General features: G+C 42.7%; 1 protein-coding gene across 9 annotated transcripts in view; it reads right to left on the bottom strand.

Annotated features, from left to right (window-relative positions):
* LOC129869622 (circadian locomoter output cycles protein kaput-like) overlaps positions 1-19,980 on the bottom strand; it is a 58,598-nt gene extending 38,618 nt beyond the window's left edge. For all 9 annotated transcript variants that reach the window (XM_055944196.1, XM_055944200.1, XM_055944199.1 and 6 more), the window contains exon 1: positions 19,892-19,980. The gene's annotated coding sequence lies outside the window, so the exon portion shown is untranslated. The remainder of the gene's footprint in view (positions 1-19,891) is intronic.
* Positions 19,981-25,852: the final 5,872 nt, after the last annotated feature.

Here is a 25,852-nt window from a genome sequence, read left to right as displayed (position 1 = left end):
CCAGGCGAGGCAATCATTAGAGAAACCAAGGCTGTCGAGTCTGCCAATGAGGATGTGGTGATTGACAGAGTCAAAAGCCTTGGCCAGGTCAATGAATACGGCTGCACAGTATTGTTTCCTATCGATGGCGGTTACGATATCGTTTATGACCTTGAGCGTGGCTGAGGTGCACCCATGACCAGCTCTGAAACCAGATTGCATAGCGGAGAAGGTGTGGTGTGATTCGAAATGGTCGGTAATCTGTTTGTTGACTTGGCTTTCGAAGACCTTAGAAAGGCAGGGTAGGATAGATATAGGTCTGTAGCAGTTAGGGTCAAGGGTGTCCCCCCCTTTGAAGAGGGGGATAACCGCAGCTGCTTTCCAATCTTTGGGGATCTCAGACGACACGAAAGAGAGGTTGAAGAGGCTAGTAATAGGGGTGGCAACAATTTCAGCAGATAGTTTTAGAAAGAAAGGGTCCAGATTATCTAGCCCGGCTGATTTGTAAGGGTCCAGATTTTGCAGCTCATTAAGAACATCAGCTGACTGTATTTGGGAGAAAGAGAAATGGGGAAGGCTTGGGCGAGTAGCAGAGGGGAGGGCAGTGCTGTTGTCCGGGGTAGGGGTAGCCAGGTGGAAAGCATGGCCAGCCGTAGAAAAATGCTTATTGAAATTCTCAATTATAGTGGATTTGTCGGTGGTGACAGTGTTTCCTATCTTCAGAGCGGTTGGAAGCTGGGAGGAGGTGTTCTTATTCTCCATGGACTTTACGGTGTCCCAGAACTTTTTTGAATTTGTGTTGCAGGAAGCAAATTTCTGCTTGAAAAAGCTAGCCTTGGCTGTTCTAACTGCCTGTGTATATTGGTTTCTGGCTTCCCTGAAAAGTTGCATATCACGTGGGCTGTTCGATGCTAATGCAGAACGCCATAGGATGTTTTTCTGATGGTTAAGGGCAGTCAGGTCAGGAGAGAACCAAGGGCTATATCTGTTCCTGGTTCTAAATTTCTTGAATGGGGCATGCTTATTCAAGATGGTGAGGAAGGCATTTTTAAAAAATGACCAGGCATCCTCTACTGACGGGATGAGATCAATATCCTTCCAGGATATCCCGGCCAGGTCGATTAGGAAGGCCTGCTCGCTGAAGTGTTTCAGGGAGCGTTTGACAGTGATGAGTGGAGGTCGTTTGACCGCTGACCCATTACGGATGCAGGCAATGAGGCAGTGATCGCTGAGATCTTGGTTGAAAACAGCAGAGGTGTATTTGGAGGGCAAGTTTGTTAGGATGATATCTATGAGGGTACCCGTGTTTACGGAATTGGGGTGGTACCTGGTAGGTTCATTGATAATTTGTGTGAGATTGAGGGCATCAAGCTTAGATTGTAGGGTGGCTGGGGTGTTGAGCATGTTCAAATTTAGGTCGCCTAGCAGCACGAGCTCTGAAGATAGATGGGGGGCAATCAGTTCACATATAGTGTCCAGAGCACAGCTGGAGGCAGAGGGTGGTCTATAGCAGGCGGCAACGGTGAGAGACTTGTTTTTAGAGAGGTGGATTTTTAAAAGTAGAAGTTCAAATTGTTTGGGAACAGACCTGGATAGTATAACAGAACTCTGCAGGCAGTCTTTGCAGTAGATTGCAACACCGCCCCCTTTGGCCGTTCTATCTTGTCTGAAAATATTGTAATTGGGGATAAAAATGTCTGAATTTTTGGTGGTCTTTCTAAGCCAGGATTCAGACACGGCTAAAACATCCGGGTTGGTAGAGTGTGCTAAAGCAGTGAACAAAACAAACTTAGGGAGGAGGCTTCTAATGTTAACATGCATGAAGCCAAGGCTATTACGGTTACAGAAGTCATCAAAAGAGAGCGCCTGGGGAATAGGAGTGGAGCCAGGTACTGCAGGGCCTGGATTCACCTCTACATCACCAGAGGAACAGAGGAGAAGTAGGATAATGGTACGGCTAAAAGCTATGAGAATTGGTCGCCTAGAGCTACTAGAGCAGAGAGTAAAAGGAAGTTTCTGGGGGCGATAAAATAGTTTAAAGGAATAATGTACAGACAAAGGTATGGTAGGATGTGAATACAGTGGAGGTAAACCTAGGTATTGAGTGATGATGAGAGAGATCTTGTCTCTAGAAACATCATTGAAACCAGGTGATGTCATCGCATATGTGGGTGGTGGAACTGATAGGTTGGATATGGTATAGAGAGCAGGGCTAGAATCTCTACAGTGAAATAAGCCAATAAACACTAACCAGAACAGCAATGGACAAGGCATATTTACATTAAGGAGAGGCATGCTTAATCGAGTGATCAGTAAGGGTCCAGTGAGTAGAGGTTGGTTGGGGTCGTGGCGATCCAGACAGCTGGCCGGGTATATGGCTATCGGTAGCAGCATAGGATGGAGGTCTGTTTGTAGATACCTCGTGCGTTTCCGTCGGTAGGTTCCGTGTAGTGGGGTTTTGTTCAGATAGCAGCCGATAGGACAGCTAACGATTAGCGGGCCTCAGGTGAGCGTTCAGGTAACGTCGGGACGGATTTGCCGGTTGGATACATCCCTCGGGCAGATAACGTTGGCAGTCAGTCGTGAAGGCCCGGTGGGGTTCCGTATCTGCAGCAGCAACAAAAGAAACGGGTCCGGATGGTGATGGAACTCCTCAGCTGGCTAGCTCCAGCATGATTTGAGTTTGCTCCGGGGTCAACGTAAGCCAATAGTCACACGGTATGCAGCTAGCTAGCTGCGAAATCAAGGTGCAAGTGTCCAGAGCCTGCGGTTGGAATCCGGGGAAACTGGGAGAAAAAAAGTCCCGGAATGCTCCGGTCCGAGTCGCGTTGCACAAAAGTGCCGGTAGATTATCGAGCTAAAGGAATAGCTGATGACCGCAAAACGTGGGCAGCTGAAACACCAACGCTAGCTAGCAAACCGGCTAATTTCGGGGCAGCTACAGATTAGCTTCTGGCTAGCTATCGGAGTAGATTCTGGTTAGCTATCAGGCTAGCTTCTGAATTAGCCCCTGGCTATCTTCCACGATGGATTTTCAGATTGAGGTAAATATTACTTATTGTAATTGGTGAAGCGGGTTGCAGGAAAGCTTTTGCAGGAAAGCTTTTGTAGTTGAGTTCTTGGATAATAAAATAAATAAAAGATATGTGAAGAAAAGGTGTAAATATATATATATATACAGGACACGACAAGACAATACAGAAAAGACGTCTGAACTGCTAAGCCACCTTGGTTGAAGAGGCAAGTGGCAAACAACAGAGCAGCGGATGAAATTAGTGTCATCAGGCTATAAATAAAGTGCACAGAATTGAAAGATATGGTCATTTCATGGTGGGGAAAAACATTGAAAAATGTGTTTTCGTAGTAAAAGCACTCGGAAGCTGACATTAGCATAATTAGCATTCCCATAGAATTAGCACGGCAGGTTAGCTAGTTAGCTTTGAGGCACAACAGATAAAATATCCTAATGTTATTTACATAAAACATTTTGGCACTGTTTGCCTTTTGTCATTGATATTCTGCGTTACCGACATTGTCCATTCAAGCATTGATTGGAAAAAAAATTGGCTAACATTTAAAATGTTTTCATAGTTTAACTTTAGTCCGTCCCCTCGCCCCGGGCGCGAACCAGGGACTCTCTACACACATCAACAACAGTCACCCACGAAGCATCGTTACCCATCGCTCCACAACAGCCGTGGCCCTTGCAGAGCAAGGGGAACCACTACTTCAGGGTCTCAAAGCGAGTGACGTTACCGATTGAAAGGCGATTAGCGCGCAGCACCGCTAACTAGCTAGCCATTTCACATCCGTTACACATATATTTTCCTCAACAGATAATAACATATTTCAAATTCTGTGCACATTATTTAATAGTTTTGACAAATGTATTTCATATTTTACAATGGTTTTGCTTGTGTGTCAATGCGCAGGAAGTTGAAAGACAAACGCGTTCAAAATAGCTCGGGTCAAGTGGGCAGGGCTACATAAGGTGAATATGGGTCACAGCAACTGAATTGTGTCTCATCTCACCTACAGCTTTTGGAGGGGTAATCAGACCAAAGCAGAGAGCACTCTGATGAGATACACTGTTCTTTTAAAAGCTGACAATCACTAAAACTTTGTCAACACTGAAAAGAGTGTTGACAGTGTTGACAGTGGGAAAAGACATGCAGACAAAGCATGACGTGAGAGCAAAGGAATGATAGGAAGTAGGGTTAATAGCAACATTTCTGTTTCCTTTAAAGCAGCAATAGTTGCAGTAGCAGCAGGAACACAAGCGGTAGCTGCAGCAAAAAGCTGTGCTTGTATAACTGCACTCAGTGCTTCACTGACCTGCTGACACAATGACCTACTTTCTTCCTCCTTCCCCTTTATACTTCATCACAGCTCCACAGGCAGCCAATAACAGAGCACTTTCAGTCACCGTAAAACCCTGAGCAGCCAACCAGTGAGCAGAGTATGTCACCATGAGCCCTGAACAGCCAATCAAGTCCCTAACCGGCATTTTACAACATTTGGAAGCCAATCACACAGTAACCAAATGCATCCTGGCTTCCCCGGGGCAATAGTGAGACAAAGGAACTACGAAAAGAAGAGAGGGAGACTCAGAGAAGAGAGGGAGGGAAATGGAAAATGAAGTGGTGGAAGGGAAAGAGAAATGTTTAAAGCAGCCACTCAAATCACTGACGCCGCAAATGTTCTCTTTCTCCCTCATATACACCCGAAAAGATAAATACACCTCCCACACAGAAGCCCCTTCATCATTTCTCAGTAGCCTCAAATACATAGCTTCTCGCACTCACAAAATCTCACTCCAACACTTTCTCACCATTTCTACACACACAAAGTGTGCTGATGTGCTGTACGTGAAGTGGATCCTCGGTGCCGCTTGTCATCACGCACTCATAGCGACGGTGCCCATCGGCAACGCCATAGCAACCGCCCGCGCCATGCAGGGTAAAAATAGCCTAGCTGAATTCCTCTACAGTTGAGACTCCATCACCGAGTGAGCCTCCCCTATTCTATAATAGAGCAGAGAGAGAATCCCTTTATATCTGGCTGAGGCTGCCCTATGATGGTCTAACTACCGCAGAGAGTACCTACCTCCATCACAGGATGCTGCTCGCAAGCAGTCTAAACCATCCATTACCGTTTGAGTGTTCCGTAATGCTATAGAGAAGAGACTGTCCCCATACGTGTGCTTTCTATGTTATACAGTAGAAACTCCCTGTTTTTAATATATGAGAGATAGAGAGACTCAATCACCAAGCATGCCCACCCCCCTGCCATTATACAGCAGAAACTCTTTCCATCAAGGAAAGTGCTTTCCCCATTCTGGTCTAGAAGCATTGTAAAAAATAAAACAGGGTTAAAATGAATATAGCAGGGTAAACAGAGCAGAACAAAGAAGGAATACAGAAAATAAAGGTAAGGAAAACAGAACAACAAAAAAAACCTACCTAGATTAAACAAAAAAATCTGATCCGGATCATATGGACCTTGGCATACAGAACGGGTCCTCTCTAAACTGAGCCTAAACCTGTATGTACCATTCCTGACACAATGAGGACTTGTGGTCCATTTATTAGTGAGTGGGTAGGATAGCCTGAGTGTCAACGTCTGAAAAGTAGCAGCAGGGGCCTTACAGTAGGGATGGGAAAAATGAGTCCGCCATAGCCATAGAAACGGGTCCATCGGCTCGCATCGCCAACATTTAAAACCTTCAGACAATAAACTGGATTAGTGGTTCTGCTCTATGGCTGCGTTGACACAGGCAGCCCAATTCTGATTTTTTTTAAATCACTAATTGGTCTTTTGACCAATCAGATCAGCTCTGATATGATGTGAAATAATCTGATGTGATTGGTCAAAAGACCAATTAGTGGAAAAAAAGATCAGAATTGGGTTGCCTGTGTAAACACAGCCATTGTGGCAGAGAATCCCTCATTAATCTAATGCAGTCAGAAACCACCAACGAGCATCAACACATTCACTGCTGGGAACTGCAACCAAATACACATTTATACACACTTTGCATATACACCATCTTTCTCTCCCGCTATCAGATCAGAGGCTGCACCTCTCCCTGTTAATCACGCTCAGAAAATAAGAGAGGGTGTGCCTGCTACAGTGCACTCTGTGGTTAATGGCTTCTAATTAGTAGGCTGACATTTCCAAGAAAACAGAGAATACAGTGGATTTCTTGGTAAGTGAAGTTACTGACAAACAGCAGCAGGCTTGATTCTTCTGATGGTCATTGACCCATACTGTAGCTGGGCTTAGGCTAAAGCCTAGGTCTGGAGCTATCCTCTATCCATGCTGCTGCCCAGTGCCCTGCCCACCCCAGCCAGTCTCTCCACCACTGGGCAGCTGAAGCCCCCCAGAGCTGGGCAGCCAGCTGTGTTACACCCAAGAACATGCATCAGCAGCCCCGGGCAGGACAAAAGGAGTCTTTGCTTGCATGTGTCCCACAGCCCACAGACAGGAATGTCTGAGAGTAGAGCAGCGGTTTCCACTAGCAGCGGGAGAAGGGAGAGGCTGGCAGGGGTCCTGCCACTGTCCCACAGGGGCCTGAACCAGACCAAGGGCCCCGCACTGGAGCCAACTGGATCAGTGGGGGGGGGGTTTAAAAGAGAAAGAAAGAGGGGGAATGAGCACTGCCAGGCCAGCACATGAGAGGAGGAAATTAAAAGATGCCATGCCAACTGCACACTGGTCGCCACCTACCCCCATATGCATCATGAGTGTTGGCCTACATGAGCGTTTTTCTCTGTATGTGAAAAAGTCCTGCAGACACGCCTGGTCCAAAGGTTGTCTTTATTGGCTGGGGTCAAACAGACTAACAAAAACATTTCCGATTTCACAGTCACCTGCTACACTAGTTTGACTCAACAGACAACAGAGTCAACAAACACCTCACCTACTGCACACACATATGGCAACAAAACCTCCGACACTGATTCTCAACACGGGGGCCCCACAGGGGTGCGTCCTCAGTCCCCTCCTGTACTCCCTGTGTACTTGGGCACGCCCCCATCCTCAAATCAAATTTTATTGGTCACATACACATATTTACCAGATGTTATTGCGGGTGTAGCTAAATGCTTATGTTCCTAGCTCCAACAGTGCAGTAGTATCTAACAATTCACTAATCTAAAAGTAAAATAATAGAATAAAGAAATATATAAATATTAGGACAAGCAATGTCAGAGTGGCATTGGCTAAAACACAGTAGAATAGAATACAGTATAGATATGCGACGAGTAAAGCAGTATGTAAACATTGTTAAAGTGACTAGTGTTCTATTATTAAAGTGACCACTGATTCCATGTCTATGTTTATAGGGCAGGAGCCTCTAAGGTGCAGGGTTGAGTAGCTGGGTGGTGGCCGGCTAGTGATGTCTATTTAACAGTCTGATGGCCTTGAGATAGAAGCTGTTTTACAGTCTCTCGGCCCCAGCTTTGATGCACCTGTACCATCCTCGCCTTCTGGATGATAGCTGGGTGAACAGGCAGTGGCTCGGGTGGTTGACGTTCTTGATTATCTTTTTGGCCTTCCTGTGACATCGGGTGCTGTAGGTGTCCTGGAGGGCAGGCAGTGTGCCCCCAGTGATGCGTTGGGCAGACCGTACCACCCTTTGGTGAGCCCTGTGGTTGCAGGCTGTGCAGTTTCCGTACCCGGCTGTGATACAGCTTGACATGATGCTCTCAATTGTGCATCTGTAAAGGTTTCAGAGGGTCTTAGGGGCCAAGACAAATTTCTTCAGCCTCCTGAGGTTGAAGAGGCGAGTACAGGAGGGGGCTGAGCACACACCCTTGTGGGGCCCCAGTGTTGAGGATCACAAAGTGGAGGTGTTCTTTCCTACCTTCACCATCTGGGGGCGGCCCGTCAGGAAGTCCAGGACCCAGTTGCGCAGGGCGGAGTTCAGACCCAGGGCCCCGAGCTTAATGATGAGCTTGAAGGGTACTATGGTGTTGAATGAACAGCGTTCCTACATAGGTATTCCTCTTGTCCAGATGGGATAGGGCAGTGTGCATTGCGATGGTGATTGTATCGTCTGTGAATGTATCGTCTGTGAATCTATCGAGTCGGTAAGGGAAATTAAGTGTGTCTAGTGTGTCAGGAAAGGTGGAGTTAATATGATCTGTCATGACGTTGGCCTTTTGGGGGAGGTTTATGACCCACATAAATACCTTTCCCCTTTTCTCTCTCTCTACTCTATAGAGTTGACTCTTGTAAAGCCTTTGTAACAAAGAGAGTCTGGTAACATCAAAAGGTGGGAAATGGAACCATATTTCGGTAATTCAACCAGTTAAAAATATGCGTTGGTACTTAATGAATATGATCTCAGATCAGTTGTTGTCTGAGCCATTACTACTAATGACAGGATGACAAACTATCTTGGAAAGTCGACACATTCTAGTTATCAGATTCACATGGAATTGTTGTGCAATTTAAATGTTTAAATATGAAACTATTTGTGAAAAGATTAAATGTAATTTTAGCTTCTTAAATGAGAGAACGGTTTGTCATAGAGAAACTCTGCTCACTCAGAGGCCCTGCCCAAGTGAACAGTCATTGGTTGTAAACTATGAAACACGCCCTTCTTTCACCACAATATAAACCCGTTGACAAAAATTCAACTTTCTGTTCCAAGGACGTGAGGACTTGCGGTCCTCACGTTGAAAGGACAAAGATCACCTACAGAACTAAGCCAACCTCAGCGTGAGCTCTGTTTGAACGACAAGAACCTAACAAAAATAGCATCGAATTTCAACGTGAAGATGGCGATCAACACGCCGAAAGGATGAATTTCGACTATACCAGCCAGAATATAGCACGAGCTTAAAAGTATGGCAACCTGGTATGAACTTTGAACTCTGATTCACTCTAGAAGTGATACCTCCTAGCCGTTGAGTTAGCAGTAGCCGCTGTAAACGTGGGATGGGAAAGGACGGACGACGTATCCAGTCTAACACACACAACGATACTACAACTTTTCCAGTTTACCACCAGAGACATTCTTCAGAGGACAAGAGATCCATGCTGAACAACCCGGCCTATCTACGACCAATCTACCGAAGCGCAGCTCAGAGTAAATATTTATTGCATTTTCCTTTTTCAAATGGGCGGTTATTTAGAATGCATAAGATACTGTATTTACGATAGCATAGCTGCCTACGGCCCGATAGAGATCGATAGAGATATTTTTGTTCCTCATTCTTCCCGCTCTTTCATTCAAAACCCAACCCCCTTTCTTTGTGTAACCAGCCATCATATCTGTTCCGTCCACTAGGGACGTTTTCCTTTATGACAGAATTTGTAATCAACGTATGATCCATTCTGTGTAGATGTAATTCTGTGTGATTATTTAGCTATTTAGTAAATAAATAATTAAACCAAATTTTGTATTGCTTATTCAACTTGTTAGCCAGGGTTCGAACTTACAACTTTCAGATGGGACTGAATAAGGTGAGGATTAAATATTGACTGCTACTGATGTAAACGATTACTAGGTCTTTAAGAGTTTATTCGGAAGATAACAGCTCTATAAACATTATTTTGTGGTGCCCCGACTTTCTAGTTAATTACATTTACCTGATTAGCTTAGTCAGGTAATATTAATTACAGAGAAACTATTTTATAGAATAGCATGTCATATCACTTAATCCGGCATAGCCAAAGACACAACAGATCCTTACCTAGCCTTTCAAAGCACTTCATAATGACAGAAGTGAGTGCTTCGTGGCGATAGTCATTTCGTTCAGTTGCCTTTGCTTTCTTCGGTACAGGAACAATTATGGACATCTTGAAGCAAGTGGGGACAGCAGACTGGGATAGGGAGAGATTGAATATGTCTGTAAACACTCCAGCCAGCTGGTCTGCACATGCTCCGAGGACACGGCCTGGGATGCTGTCTGGGCCGGGTTAACATGCCTTGCGAGGGTTAACACGCTTAAATGTCTTACTCACGTCGTCCACGGAGAATGAGAGCCCACAGTACTTGGGAGCGGGCCGCGTCGGTGGCACTGTGTGATCCTCAAAACCGGCGAAGGCGTTTAGCTTGTCTAGGAGCAAGACGTCGATGTCCGCAACGTGGCTGGTTTTCCCTTTGTAATCTTGTGATGGTCAGTAGACCCTGCCACATATGTCTCGTGTCTGACCTGTTGAATTGGAACTCCACTGTGTCTCTGTACTGACGTTTTGCTTGTTTGATTGCCTTACGGAGGGAATAACTACACGGTTTGTATTTAACTATATTCTCAGTCACCTTGCCATGGTTAAATGCGGTAGTTCGCACTTCAGTTTTGCAAGAATGCTGCCATCCATCCACGGTTTGGGTAGGTTTTAATAGACACCGTAGGAACAACATCCCTATACACTTCCTGATGAACTCAGTCACAGTGTCCGGGTAAACGTCAATGTTATTCTCTGAAGCTACCCGGAACATATCCCAGTCCGCATGATGAAAACAATCTTGAAGCATGTATTTCGATTGGTCAGACCAGACTTGAATAGTCCTTAGCACAGGTACTTCCTGTTCAAGTTTCTGCCTATAGGAATGGAGAAGCAAAATGGAGTCGTGATCTGATTTGTCAAAGAGAGGGCCAAAGGGAGGGCCTTGTAGGAGTCTTGAAAAGGCGAGTAGCAGGGATCTAATGTTTTTCCTAAGCGAGTACTACAGTCAATGTGTTGATAGAACTTCAGTAGTGTTTTTCTCAAAATGTGCTTTGTTCAAATCTCCAGCACCAGTAAATGCGGCCTCGGGATGTAGTTTCCAGTTTGCATAAAGTCAAGTGTAGTTCCTTGAGGGCCGTCGTGGTATCAGCTTGAGGGTGAATATACATGGCTGTGACTATAACTGAAGAGTATTCTCTTGGAAGGTAATACGGTCGGCATTTGATTGTGAGGTATTCTAGGTCGGGTGAACAAAAGGACTTGAGTTTCTGTATGGTATCACAATCAAACCATGAGTAGTTAATCATGAAACATACACCACCGCCTTTCTTCCCAGAGAGTTCTTTATTCCTTTCTGCCTTGATGAACTGAGAACTCAGATGGCTGTATGGACGGGGACAGTATATCCCGAGAGAGCCATGATTCTGTATGTTACAGTCCCTGATGTCTCTCTGGAAGGAGATCCTCGCCCTGAGCTTGTCTACTTTATTGTCCAGAGACTGAACATTAGCGAGTAATCTAATCGGAAGCGGTGGATGGTGTGCCCGCCTCCTGAGTCGGACTAGAAGTCCACCCCGAATACCCCTTCTCTGCCAGCGGCGTCTTGGAGCAGCCTCTGGGATAAGTTCAATTGCCCTGGGGGGTACGAACAAAGGATCCAATTCGGGAAAGTCGTATTCCTGGTCATCAACGGGATCACCGTGGAGACAGTCAAAAACATTAAGTTCCTCAGCGTACACATCTCCGAGGAGCTGAGATGGTCAAACCACACCAATACCATGGTGAACTAGTCACGACAGAGTCTTCAACCTCAGGATGCTGAAGAAATGTAGACTGTCTCCGAGGGCACTCCGTGTTCTACAGGGACACCATCGAGAGCATACTGTCGGGCTGCGTCACAGCCTGGTACGGCAACTCCACAGCCAGGGACCGCAAAGCGCTACAGAGGGTGGTACGCTCTGCCAAACACTGTCTGCATATGACAATTAAACGTCTAATTTAATAGCATCACAGCCAATGGTGATGATTATCAGGGATGTCAATTTTGAGCCTTTAATCCCAATACTTGTTGCAGAGTTCTCCCAAAAGGTTTGAATTTACCCTACAGATGACCAACTACAGCCCAGCAACAATATATTCCTGCTGAGATCTACTCCATTAGGCCTAATGTTCATATCATCAAACTCAGTCATGGGGCTGAATGGAGGGAGGGTGGAAGGAGACATCAGTTCAGCGGTTGTCTGTCTGCTGTAGCCCAGACAGTGAGATCATTGGCTATAGGGGAAATTCCCACAGTTACAGACTGCTGAATGAGGAAGAGTGTGCTCTCTGGAGATGCAAGATACAGACAGACTGCTCTGGCAAAGTCATCAAGGAGCCCTCAGTATGTCCAAGCTTTCTAAGACTAGCCTACATCATATCAATACACCAACAACACAAACAAAAACAAGTACAAGTACAACAGTAGACAATGACATCAACATCAGAAACAGTATTCAATAGATATTTTACCTATTTATCCCAAGATAGTCAGGCTATCATTATTTTGTGTATATATATACAGTATATCACAAAAGTGAGTACACCCCTCACATTTTTGTAAATATTTGAGTATATCTTTTCATGTGACAACACTGAAGAAATTACACCTTGCTACAATGTAAAGTAGTGAGTGTACAGCTTGTATAACAGTGTACATTTGCTGTCCCCTCAAAATAACTCAACACACAGCCATTAATGTCTAAACCGCTGGCAACAAAAGTGAGTACACCCCTAAGTGAAAATGTCCAAATTGGGCCCAATTAGCTATTTTCCCTCCCCGGTGTCATGTGACTCGTTAGTGTTACAAGGTCTCAGGTGAGAATGGGGAGCAGGTGTGTTAAATTTGGTGTCATCGCTCTCACACTCCCTCATACTGACTGGTCACTGGAAGTTCAACATGGCACCTCATGGCAAAGAACTCTCTGAGCATCTGAAAAAAAGAATTGTTGCTTTACATAAAGATGGCCTGGGCTATAAGAAGATTGCCAAGACCCTGAAACTGAGCTGCAGCACGGTGGCCAAGACCATACAGCGGTTTAACTGGACACGTTCCACTCAGAATAGGCCTCGCCATGGTTGACCAAAGAAGTTGAGTGCACGTGCTCAGCGTCATATCCAGAGGTTGTCTTTGGGAAATAGACGTATGAGTGCTGCCAGCATTGCTGCAGAGGTTGAAGGGGTGGGGGGTCAGCCTATCAGTGCTCAGACTATACGCCGTACACTGCATCAAATTGGTCTGCATGGCTGTCGTCCCAGAAGGAAGCCTCTTCTAAAGATGATGCACAAGAAAGCCTGCAAACAGTTTGCTGAAGACAAGCAGACTAAGGACATGGATTACTGGAACCATGTCCTGTGGTCTGATGAGACCAAGATAAACTTATTTGGTTCAGATGGTGTCAAGCGTGTGTGGCGGCAACCAGGTGAGGAGTACAAAGACAAGTGTTTCTTGCCTACAGTCAAGCATGGTGGTGGGAGTGTCATGGTCTGGGGCCGCATGAGTGCTGCCGGCACTGGGGAGCTACAGTTCATTGAGGGAACCTTGAATGCCAACATGTACTGTGACATACTGAAGAGCATGATCCCCTCCCTTCGGAGACTGGGCCGCAGGGCAGTATTCCATCATGATAACAACCCAAAACACACCTCCAAGATGACCACTGCCTTGCTAAAGAAGCTGAGGGTAACGGTGATGGACTGGGCAAGCATGTCTCCAGACCTAAACCCTATTGAGCATCCTCAGACGGAAGGTGGAGGAGTGCAAGGTCTCTAACATCCACCAGCTCCGTGATGTCGTCATGGAGGAGTGGAAGAGGACTCCAGTGGCAACCTGTGAAGCTCTGGTGAACTCCATGCCCAAGAGGGTTAAGGCAGTGCTGGAAAATGATGGTGGCCACACAAAATATTGACACTTTGGGCCCAATTTGGACATTTTCACTTAGGGGTGTACTCACTTTTGTTGCCATCGGTTTAGACATTAATGGCTGTGTGTTGAGTTATTTTGAGGGGACAGCAAATTTACACTGCTTTACAAGCTGTACACTCACTACTTTACATTGTAGCAAAGTGTCATTTCTTCAGTGTTGTCACATGGAAAGATATACTCAAATATTTACAAAAATATGAGGGGTGTACTCTCTTTTGTGATATACTGTGTATTTATTTTAAAAAAATTAAATCAGGCAATGATCCCAAAACACTTACGCAACACCATTTTCACTTATTACCTGGACACATTCTACCAACGACTTTACTTCGGCAAACCCAAAGACCAGCATTGAGAAACCCATCCCCCAATAGGCTGCCACATAGCTAGATCCTCAAATCTAAATTACAAATACACATAACCTAAATTCGTCACAGCGTTTATGCAGAAATTATTCAGGCAGTCACACCAATGGTGCCAGTCTAAATGGAATCCTTGCATACAGACTGTACATTCCTCAAAATCCATGCAGCCTTCTTCCTCATCTCCTTACTTCCTTCACTTTAAGAGCTGTCTTGTAAGGCAACTAACCCTCTGCAGACTGTGGTCTCAGCACATCCGCCTTGTTCAAAATGTCCACATGGAAAATAGAAAAACAAAGGCCAATGATAATCTTACTCAAATTATATCAAGATTGCGCTGTGGTTTGGGATAGTCTACATGGTAGGAATATGAAACAGTTGTTACCTAACATTCTTGTGACATGACCCTCCTGAAGCTTCTCAAATGTCCTTGTGACCAGCCAAAGAAACAAACAATGTATCGTGCCAGAATTCAGTCTTTAGCAGGCAGAGACCTAGAGGGAATTGGATACTAGCCTAATACAATCCACTATTTGGGAAAACAGCCTCAAAACACCCATCACATTCTTTCTTGCTCTTAAGTCCGCAGTTTTGGTTTATATTAATCCAATAAGCTGTTGGACCGAGGATGGTGTTATGGTGTAGATTTGGGTTTCATTGGGGTTGGCTGTGGTGGACTGTGTATGTTTTCAGAGGACAAGGTGGTGCCATGTGAGAGAAGCGCAGTGCTGATGGTTCTGTTCTAGAACCGTCAGCCCAGAGAGTCGTCCTGCCTGCTCTGCTACTCCCAGAGGTTTTGATTAGAGATTAATCACAACTAAAACATCTGGGTCATCCTGAAGCTCCCACAGTAGTCACACACCAGTCAGAAACACACACAATCAATTCCAGTGCTATAATAAATCAAGGAAATTAGGCTACATTCTGATGAAAGCAAACTAATCCCTGTTTCCATCCTCTTTGCAGAGCCAGTCTGACAGCCATTACCACTGTAGAGGAGGGCACCACTTGAGTGGAGATCACATTCTACACAGAATATCCACCGTCACCACTGACATTTATGTCTGACCTAGGTAGTGCTAGACTAAAGTTAACCTACCCTCAAACTTCTAGCAATATACAAGGAAAACATAAGAGAAAAAGACATTAAACCCGACAATTTGAAGATGAAGTCAATGCTATATAAGAGCAATGAACTTCAACACCAAAGGATTAAATGGATGTGTTGTGCGTTAAAACAAAAGGCCAAATGATCCTTTCCAATAAGATACTCATTAAATAAAACATTTAGCTAAAGGCTTGCTATTTCAGAAGATGGTCAAAGACGTGACATATTGTGTTGTCGGTGACGAAAGCGTTGGTGCTCTGCTATAACAAAGGCTGTAATTTTAGGCAGCACCACAATAGCGTACAAATGCCAGAGACAAGCTTATGCTAGTAGAAAAAGCCATCTGTGTCCATTGCTTCCTGAACATCATGACACAGAGTGGTCAGTTCGCATCAAACGGTTGACAAGCATCCCAAGAAGAGAGGTGGTGTCCTACACTGAGTTAGACCTAGATACATTACTGGAAAAGACCACCTCTATACCTAAAAAGGGAACAGAAGTGTCAAGTAGGCTTATTGGAACGAGCTGGATTTGCATATCAGCCTCCATTCTACTGGAAGATCATAATGAAAATGAGTGTAAGTTCAGAGTAGCTACACAAGGGATGTGGGCTTACAGCCGTACTACCACATGCCTGTTTCTATCGCTCCTCACTCTGCCACCTTTAAAAAGGACATTCTGTTTGTGTGTTTCCTCATTCATTATTTCCAACAGAGAAGTCATCACACCCCCACATCATGGATCAATTCCCGAACTCCACAGCTTATTATGTACACATTTCACAAAGGTTAGGATCGATTGTTTAACACTGCAATTGATTTCAAGACAGTCAAAGGTATTTTGCAGTGAAGAACTAATAACACGCTCCAAGATCAAAAGCCCTAAGGACATAATACTATCAGGCTGTAATGTAACTGTAGTCGGTGGGCATACGATCTGAGCTGCCATGCCCTGCTGCAGTGAATCAGCTGTCAGGTTCAGCTTAGAGATCCCTAGGCTGTTGTGTTGTGCTTCTTTAAAAGCAAAAGACTGGCAATCAACTAGCCAGCTAATTCACCCCACCTTCAAATCAATGGGACTTGCAACAGAGAGCATACTGACTGGTTTCATCACTGCCTACTACGGCAACTGCTCAGCCTCCGACCGCAAGGCACTACAGAGGGTAGTGCGTACGGCCCAGTACATCACTGGGGCTAAGCTGCCTGCCATCCAGGACCTCTACACCAGGCGGTGTCAGAGGAAGGCCCTAACAATTGTCAAAGACCCCAGCCACCTCAGTCATAGACTGTTCTCTCTACTCTCTACTACCGCATGGCAAGTGGTACCGGAATGCCAAATCTAGGACCAAAAGGCTTCTCAACAGCTTTTACCCCCAAACCATAAGACTCCTGAACAGGTAATCAAATGGCTACCCGGACTATTTGCATTGTGTGCCCCCCCCCCAAACCCCTCTTTTACGCTGCTGCTACTCTCTGTTTATCATATATGCATAGTCACTTTAACAATACATTCATGTACATACTACCTCAATTAGCCCGACCAACAAGTGTCCCCGCACATTAGCTAACTGGGCTATCTGCATTGTGTCCCGCCCCCCACCAACCCCTCTTTCACACTACTGCTACGCTCTGTTTATCATATATGCAGTCACTTTAACCATATCTACATGTACATACTACCTCAATCAGCCCGACTAACCAGTGCCTGTATATAGCCCCGCTACTGTTATAGCCTCGCTACTGTTATTTTTCACTGTCTTTTTACTGTTGTTTTAATTTTTTACTTACCTATTGTTCACCTAATACCTTTTTTTTTTATTGCACTGTTGGTTAGAGCCTTTAAGTCATTTCACTGTAAGGTCTACACCTGCTATATTCGGCACACGTGACAAATAAACTTTGATTTGATTTTATCTTGGCATCAAATGAACAACACCATACGTCACTCCATCTGAGGGCAGCAAATATTGTATGCCGGAGTCTAGGTGTCAAAATGCACCTCGCCTCAAACATATTTCCTTACTGTGCAGTTTCTAAGAATACAAGGTTTAGGCTAAGAAATAAACAGTGTACTATTTGGGGAGCGACTGACACACCTAACTTGGCCACGGTCAAACCAAAAGTCACTGTGCAGTTTCTAGAATCAGGCAACAGGCTACTGTGCAGCAGGTTATGGCTTCCTGCCCAATATTATGTGAGAGCTGTGACGTGGCACCCAATGATGGTTTGAGGGAAGAGAGCTGCCAAGGGCCATACTCTGTGCAGTACTCAAGGACAACTTCTCCACAAACTGCCTAAACACAAACAACACTAAGGTCACTCAGACAAGTCACACAGACGCTGCACTAAAGATATCACAAGATGCAGGGCAAACTAGGTATCTCTAGTACTGTCAACAAAACAGATACAGCTCAGAGTGGATAACTATTAAGAATGATAAGAATGTGTATGCTCTGATGAAGGTCTTGCGACTGAAAGCTTAGCCTAATTAAATGAAATTTGTGCATTGATCCTGAGTGTGCGGAATCTTTATTCCATTACAGAATAGGAATTACTAACCATGGCCTGCCCTCAACTTGTTCAACCATAGAGCCACTGAACAACTTGTTATTTCATTTGCATGGTTAAATGGATGTTTCAGCATTGGTTACACATAAGTCAGAGGGCAACTTATCAATAACAGATGACGTATCCATCCTGGACTAGGCAAACATTGGCCATTGTTAGATGATACTGGCAATTACACAGTAACTGAGTGCAGATGCAAAGTTTATTAACAATGACTGCACAAATAGTGCATCACTCTGTTACTAAAATTGTGTATAGAGTTGTATGGTTTGTTTAACTTTGCAATCATTGGTTTTTGTTTAACATACATTTTAAAGTGAAAAATCTGAGTCTTGTGTCACCGTTACCTACCATGGAATTGCTTGTTTTACAGCTGATTAAGAAACATATCGGTATGTTTTTAAGGCTATCCAACACTACTGAGCATCACAGGAGCCAGTGAACCCAAATTGCATTTGTCAGGCATTCCGTGCATAAATAAACAACATTTGTAGCCTACATCAAGGCAGTAAAATAATAGAATGAAGATGGTCAGATAGTTCTAGTAACCCAATCAGTTGAGTAACCTAAAGCCATTTAGACTTTTACCAGTGGAATACATTGTAGCCGAGTCAAAAGCCATATACACTGAACAAAAATATAAACTCAACGCGTAGTGTTGGTTTCATGAGCTGAATTATTTATTTTTTAATACCAGACATGTTCCAAATTTCTCTCAAAATCTCCACCAATTTGAGCATTGCTACTTTGCCAAGATAATCCATCCACCTAACAGGTGTGGTATATCAAGAAGCTGATTAACCAGCATGATCATTACACAAGTGCACCTTGTGCTGGGGACCATAAAAGGCAACTCTAAAATGTGCAGTGGTGTCAAACAACACAATGCCACAGATGTCTCAAGTTGAGGGAGAGTGCAATTGGCATGCTTGACTGCAGGAATGTCCACCAGAGCTGTTGCCAGAGAATTGAGAGTTAATTTCTCTACCATACGCTGAGGAGTATTTCTGTCTGTAATAAAGCCATTTTGTGGGGGAAAACTAATTCTGATTTGCTGGGCCTGGCTCCCCAGTGGGTGGGCCTATGCCCACCCATGGTTGCACCACTGCCCACCCATGGCTGCACCCCTGCCCACCCATGGCTGCACCCCTGCCCAGTCATGTGAAATCCATAGATTGGGGCCTGATGATTTTATTTCAATTGACTGATTTAATTTTATGATGTGTAACTCAGTAAAATATTTGAAATTGTTGCATGTTGCATTTATATTTGTGTTCAGTATATATGCTCAAAATGTTGCTCACAAGATCCACTGTATCTGCTTACAACTATAAGTGTTCTGCATTTTTTTACCCATAGCCTACATTTTGTGTATTTTTCTCAAATGTTCCAAACTGCAGCTATTTAGTTGTTTACTGGCGCACAATGCTCTCCCTCATTCTATGAGCCAAAATCCGAGGTTCGAATTGTAACTCATTTTTGATTACAGTGTCCATTATGCCCATTGGCAGCATATCTGATCACTGACAAACCCATTCAAGCTCATGCTAAATGTTCATCCCCGTTATAGCCAACGGATTTCCTCTGCATAATATTGATTTGAATTTCTCACTGGATCAACCCGCTCGCTACGTTTACAGGTTGCGTCCGCGGAACCTAGGTGAAAATGTTCTGGGTAACTTGGATTTGTTTCACACGGGAGAGCCCAAATCCATGAGAAAGCATCCGATTGCACAGTAAAAACGTAACAATCGCATCCACAGCTACTGGCCACTTCGCTGCACAACCGCAGCGTTCAACCCCAAAATGAACATCGCTAGAAATTACTGTGAAACAGACGCAACTGTGCTGTCATTCCGAAAGCGCACCCGAAACCAACTGCGCGTTTCATCACTCCAAAACAGGGGTCACTGCGAGCAACCAGGTTAAATATAGAAACAAAGTTAACACATTATGCGACAGATATATCAACAATATTACAGAAGATTGTAAACATACGAAACCCGGGGAATATTTAAACCTCAAAAACATCTGCGGCGTTCTGCTGCTCACTCTCCGGTATTTGTAGCCTAGATTATGAATGTGGGTCACCAGGCCTTCTGAATCAAGCAAACATAGCAGCAACAAAAAGACATCTCCGTTTACTCCTCTTCAATATGACTGCGTCCGCACTATGACAGGCGCGTTTCCAAATTATTGTGGATTTTGTCGGTAAAAATGTAATTCTTACCTTCTCTGTTCATCGGGATTTTCCTGCTCCTTGTTTTTCTGCGCTGGGTTGAACTGGAGTTGGATAAACAGCAGGGCCTACCGCGGTCTCCTGACGCGCATGCGCATTTTTACTGAGCATTCAATTTGGCACAATAAACTCATCAATATCCTACAAATATTGTAAGACGTTTGAGTGAATTATGTTTCGCTTAGATAATAACACAAAGCATATAGCCTAGCACAACAACCATAACCATAATAGTTTTGTTGTTGAATTATTATATTTTTGGAAAGAAGTAGCCTATACATTTTCGAGGCACTTCAAAAAAGTGTTCTGCGTATAGGCATATATACGGAATTATTCACTTTAAAGTCAACATGGATAAATGGCTAATTTAGTATTTTATAGGAATATTAAATACAAAACCAGATGTTTTATATGAATCATATATATTCAATGATTTATTGTGTTTCATAGTTTATATTAGTGGTTCATTATCTGTAAACTAAAAGGGTTACCATCACACAGCCAAACACATTTTTGTTTCTTCCATGCAATATTGTAAAGTACTGTTATTTTTTATATTCTTGTCATATTTCCTTTAATTGTATTATAGTTGTTGTGTATCTAGAACGGGTCTATTGCTGTGTTTATGTACTATCCGTGATATTGGAAGTTCCTAGTTCCTACTCGTAAGTTCACTTGAAAGACCCTTCAAGTCTGAATAAGTTAACAAGTGGGGAACAAAAGATGATAAGACATCCGTTTTAAACAACTACAGATATTAAGAAAGCTATATAAGTTAATTATAAACAACGTCAGCTAGCCTATCAACCTTATCAAGATAGCTAAAGTCTTATTATAGGTTGAAGAATTGTTCCGACCAAAAGTACATGAATGAAACGAAGTCGTATTTCCGACATCACAGGTAGGAAATAGGAAGCTCCGACAAGCATATGAACGCAGCGCATAGCCTATCATTTGTTGCTAGTGAACACTTTTTCTCATAATAGCCTACCCTACAAACATTTTCTTCATGTAGACCTATGTATACTGAACATAAATATAAACACAACATGTAAAGTGTTGGTCCCATGTTTCATGAACTGAAATAAAAGATTACAGACATTTTCCACACACACAAAAAGCTTATTTCTCTAAAATGTTTGTTTGTTTGTTTACATCCCTGTTAGTGAGCATTTCTTCTTTTGCAATATAATCCATCCATCTGACAGGTGTGGCATATCAAGAAGCTGATTAAGCAGCATGATCATTACACAGGTGCACCTTGTGCTGGGAGCAATAAAAGGCAACTCTAAAATGTGCAGTTTTGTCACACAACACAATGCCACAGATGTCTCAAATTTTGATGGAGCATACAATTGGCATGCTGACTGCAGGAATGTCAAATATAGCTGTTGCCAGAGAATTGAATGTCAATTTCTCTACTATAAACCACCTCCAACGTAATTTTAGATAATTTGGCTGTACATTCAACCAGCCTCACAACCGCAGACCACATGTACCCACGCCAGCCCAGGAACTCCACATCCAGCTTCTTCACCTGCTGGATCATCTGAGTAAAATCTTTGAAATTGTTGCATTTTGCATTTATATTTTTGTTCATTAATAGAAATGTGCTTTTAGTTGTATATATACTTATCATAAAACAGAATGAGAGCAAACACAATCCTTATTTTGCTATTAGATGGTGTAAACAACATGTTGGCTACTATGTTTGTTTCATGTGAATCTTTTTAAGAATGGTCAGGTTGTTGGCTACGCACGCGCTCTCTGAATTCCTGTTATACAAATGTTCCAGATCTTTGGCCTTCATGAGCGCTCACTGCGTTGGCAGAGTGCCAATTAGGTCAAACACACGAGTCAACCAACCTTTACTGTGCGCGCGGGAAAATAGGTGCTTAGCAGCTGATGTGTCGTATCATTGGATTGTGCGTTTTCACAACAGGATTTACATCAAACAGAACGTCCCTTTAAAAGTTGGGCACGAGCTTTAAATATTTGTGGTTATTTTATAGCTCAATGGTTCCTACAGTTAAAATTGAAAGCAATTTAAGAAAAGCTCCTGCATTTTAGGACTAAGTGGGAGCTTGCGTCACTATTTCAACTATCCGTTTCTTAGATTCTGAACAAATAAGAGTGGAACAAGGAGAGATATACTGTATAATCGAAATGGACCAGGACTATTGTTCAACTCAACTGTAAACCCACACAATCCACAGAAATAACAAAGCCAGTAAGACAATATTAGCCAACTACAGAACTTCATATTTATTTTGGGTCTTCAGACATGACCTGACCTGGTTGTTTGAAAATGATGGACTTTTTATTTTAGCAATTGTTATCACCATATCATAGCCTACTCTGAAAGGTATCCCATTGAAAGGGTATAAAGTACAGCAAGAACATGAAATCTGGCACAGTACTTGAACTATAGTCTTTATTGTGTTATCACTATTGACCTCACATTCCATTAATGATAGCTCTCTGGGGCATAGTTCAGTGCAAAGTCAGTTTGCAGGTTTGCAAGCTGACAAATAAACTGTATTTAGGCTGCTGTTTTACTAAAGGTTTTGCAGCATGCTGGATGTGGGAGATTTACTGTATAGGCCTACATAGTCATTGTAAATAAGAATGTGTTCTTAACTGACTTGCCTAGTTAAATAAAGGTTAAATAAAAAAAATGTTTTAAATAATAATAAACATAGTAATAATAGTGTAGGACTACTGGACCTAACTACCATCATGACACAAAGTTCTGTCTGCTTTAGGATATTCTGTGGCCCCTGCTAAAATGTGCTGTTTCCCTGAAGGAATTGAGAAAAAAACAAACAAGCACTCAGAAACTGACCCAATAGCTGAGAACAAACAAACACTTTATTTTGTATGATTTTCAACACTATGATAATAATCTTAAACAAATGTACACAACTTCTAAATGATGGAACATTTTGATGTATCTTTCGTTGTAGAACCGTATTAATCTGAAACTACTAGCGGCATAATTGCAATGATAAATGTCTGCTAAGTGAGTTGATGTAGCCCATAATATTTTGCTGCAGTTCTATGCTTTCCAAGGGCGGCTTTAGCTGATGGAAATTAAATTCATTTAAGAAACTGTGTTTAAGTACATACATTTGCAACTAGTGAAGTTTTATTTGTTGCAGCATGTGGATATCTACTGTTCAGAGGAAGAACTGCACCTTGGCTTGGAGCAGCTATCTTCTATTTCTTTTATCCCCTCCACAAAACAAAGGATTTGTCAAATCAGTTTGATCAAAGAAAGAGACCAGCCTATCTCCCTTTAGGGTCAAAGTTTTCAACAGTCTTAATGGAAATGTACCATTTCCTTGGGATGGGCTTGGTGCTGAAGAGAGGACTATGTTTTCTGAGTTCTTTTGACAACCACCAGATAGCGCCATTATCAAATATTTTTTCAACACAAACATTAGTTTTTTTGGTAAATTTTTCAGATGTAAGTGATATATTTTCAAAGCTCTAAGTACAAAACTCTAAATTTATAACACTTGTAATGCCTCTTCTCTTATGTTCAGAACCTTTGATTGAGCATTTATTGGGATTTCAAACATCTTTCACCCAAGTCATTAATGCAAAATCAGTTTTGCTGATACATTTTTGTCATCAATTCATCAGATAAGGAATGATAGGCTCACCATGTAGTCATTTTAACTACCATTTAATCTAATAGCTAAAAATACAAGGTAGACATTTCAAAACTGTTATTTTTAAAGTGATGAATAGAAATAGATGGTAAATATAATTTTCAATGGCAGGTTGTGAGCATGGTGTAAATATGTCTTACAGTGTCATTATCCTTATATAGTACATACAGTTGAAGTCGGAAGTTTACATACACCTTAGCCAAATACATTTAAACTCAGTTTTTCACAATTCCTGACATTTAATCCTGTCTTAGGTCAGTTAGGGTCACCACTTTATATTAAGAATGTGAAATGTCAGAATAATATTAGAGATAATTTTTTATTTCAGCTTTTATTTCTTTCATCACATTCCCAATGGGTCAGAAGTTTACATACACTCAATTAGTATTTGGTAGCATTGCCTTTAAAGCTTACCACAATAAATTGGGTGAAGCTTACCACAATAAATTGGGTGAATTTTGGCCCATTCCTCCTGACAGAGCTGCAGTAACTGAGACAGCTTTGTAGGCCTCCTTGCTCGCACACACTTTTTCAGTTCTGCCCACAAATTTTCTATAGTGATGGCCACTCCAATACCTTGACTTTGTTGTCCTTAAGCCATTTGCCACAACTTTGGAAGTATGCTTGGGGACATTGTCCATTTGGAAGACCCATTTGTGACCAAGCTTTAACTTCCTGACTAATGTCTTGAGATGTTGCTTCAATTTATCCACATAATTTTCCTTCCTCACGATGCCATCTATTTTGTGAAGTGCACCAGTCCCTCCTGCAGCAAAGCACCCCAACAACATGATGCTGCCACCCCCGTGCTTCACGGTTGGGATGGTGTTCTTTAGCTTGCAAGCCTCCCCCTTTTTCCTCCAAACATAACGATGGTCATTATGGCCAAACAGTTCTATTTTTGTTTCATCAGACCAGAGGACATTTCTCCAAAAAGTACGATCTTTGTCCCTATGTGCAGTTACAGACCGTAGTCTGGCTTTTTTTATGGGGGTTTTGGAGCAGTGGCTTCTTCCTTGCTGAGCGGCATTTCAGGTTATGTCGATATCGGACTCGTTTTACTGTGGATATAGATACTTTTGTGCCTGTTTTCTCTAGCATCTTCACAAGGTCCTTTGCTGTTGTTCTGGGATTGATTTGCACTTTTCGCACCAAAATACGTTCATCTCTAGGAGACAGAACGTGTCTCCTTCCTGAGCAGTATGACGGCTGCGTGGTCCCATGGTGTTTATAATTGCGTACTATTGTTTGTACAGATGAACGTGGTACCTTCAGGCATTTGGAAATTGCTCCCAAGGATGAACCAGACTTGTGGAGGTCTACAATTTTTTTCTGAGGTCTTGGCTGATTTCTTTCAATTTTCCCATGATGTCACGCAAAGAGGCACTGAGTTTGAAGGTAGGCCTTGAAATACATCCAAAGGTACACTTCCAATTGACTCAAATGATGTCAATTAGCCTATCAGAAGCTTCTAAGGCCATGACATAATTTTCTGAAATTTTCCAAGCTGTTTAAAGGCACAGTCAACTTAGTGTATGTACATTTCTGACCCACTGGAATTGTCTGTAAACAATTGTTGGAAAAATGTCCTAACCTACTTGCCAAAACTAGTTTGGTAACAAGAAATTTGTGGAGTGGTTGAAAAATGAGTTTTCGACCTAAGTGTATGTAAACTTCCGACTTCAACTGTACATTAGATAAATCATCAGAAATTAAGGTATTGTAAAGCAGTTGGCTACGTAGCATGGTGTTGTATGCCATTTCTGCCCCATGCAACATTATACAAGATCACCTTTTCTACGTGACTTGTAATCTGATACAGTATCGCCTGTCTCTCTGCTTGAAATTCATCAGCTTAGAGTGTATCAATAAAATTCAGATGAGTGGAATATATTGTTACTGTATATACAACCTAGGTATTACAGCAGTGCATTGAACAGAACAATATAATTCCAAATGGTAGCACATTGTGACTATTTTCACTTTGTCCTATTGCAGCCGCCTGACTGATGGAGAATGATGATTTAATATTTATAGCCATATCTGTATGTGATTTGTTTTTTAAAATGTTTGTCAAATTGATACATTTATGAGGCGAACATATACATTTACAGTGTTCAGCAATCAGCTGTTATCAAACTATATTTGTTACAGTTTTTATTAAATCACATTGGTGCAATTTTCACAAGTATGTGGCACATTTTTACAACTCTTAGTACACATTTCCAAACAGATAATCAAAAAGGCAGTTGTTTCAAAACTGTAAGCTCATTTT

This window comes from Salvelinus fontinalis, chromosome 14 (genome assembly GCF_029448725.1).
Source record: "Salvelinus fontinalis isolate EN_2023a chromosome 14, ASM2944872v1, whole genome shotgun sequence".
In the NCBI taxonomy this organism is placed as follows: Eukaryota; Metazoa; Chordata; class Actinopteri; order Salmoniformes; family Salmonidae; genus Salvelinus; species Salvelinus fontinalis.
This window is presented reverse-complemented; position numbering and strand designations above follow the sequence as displayed.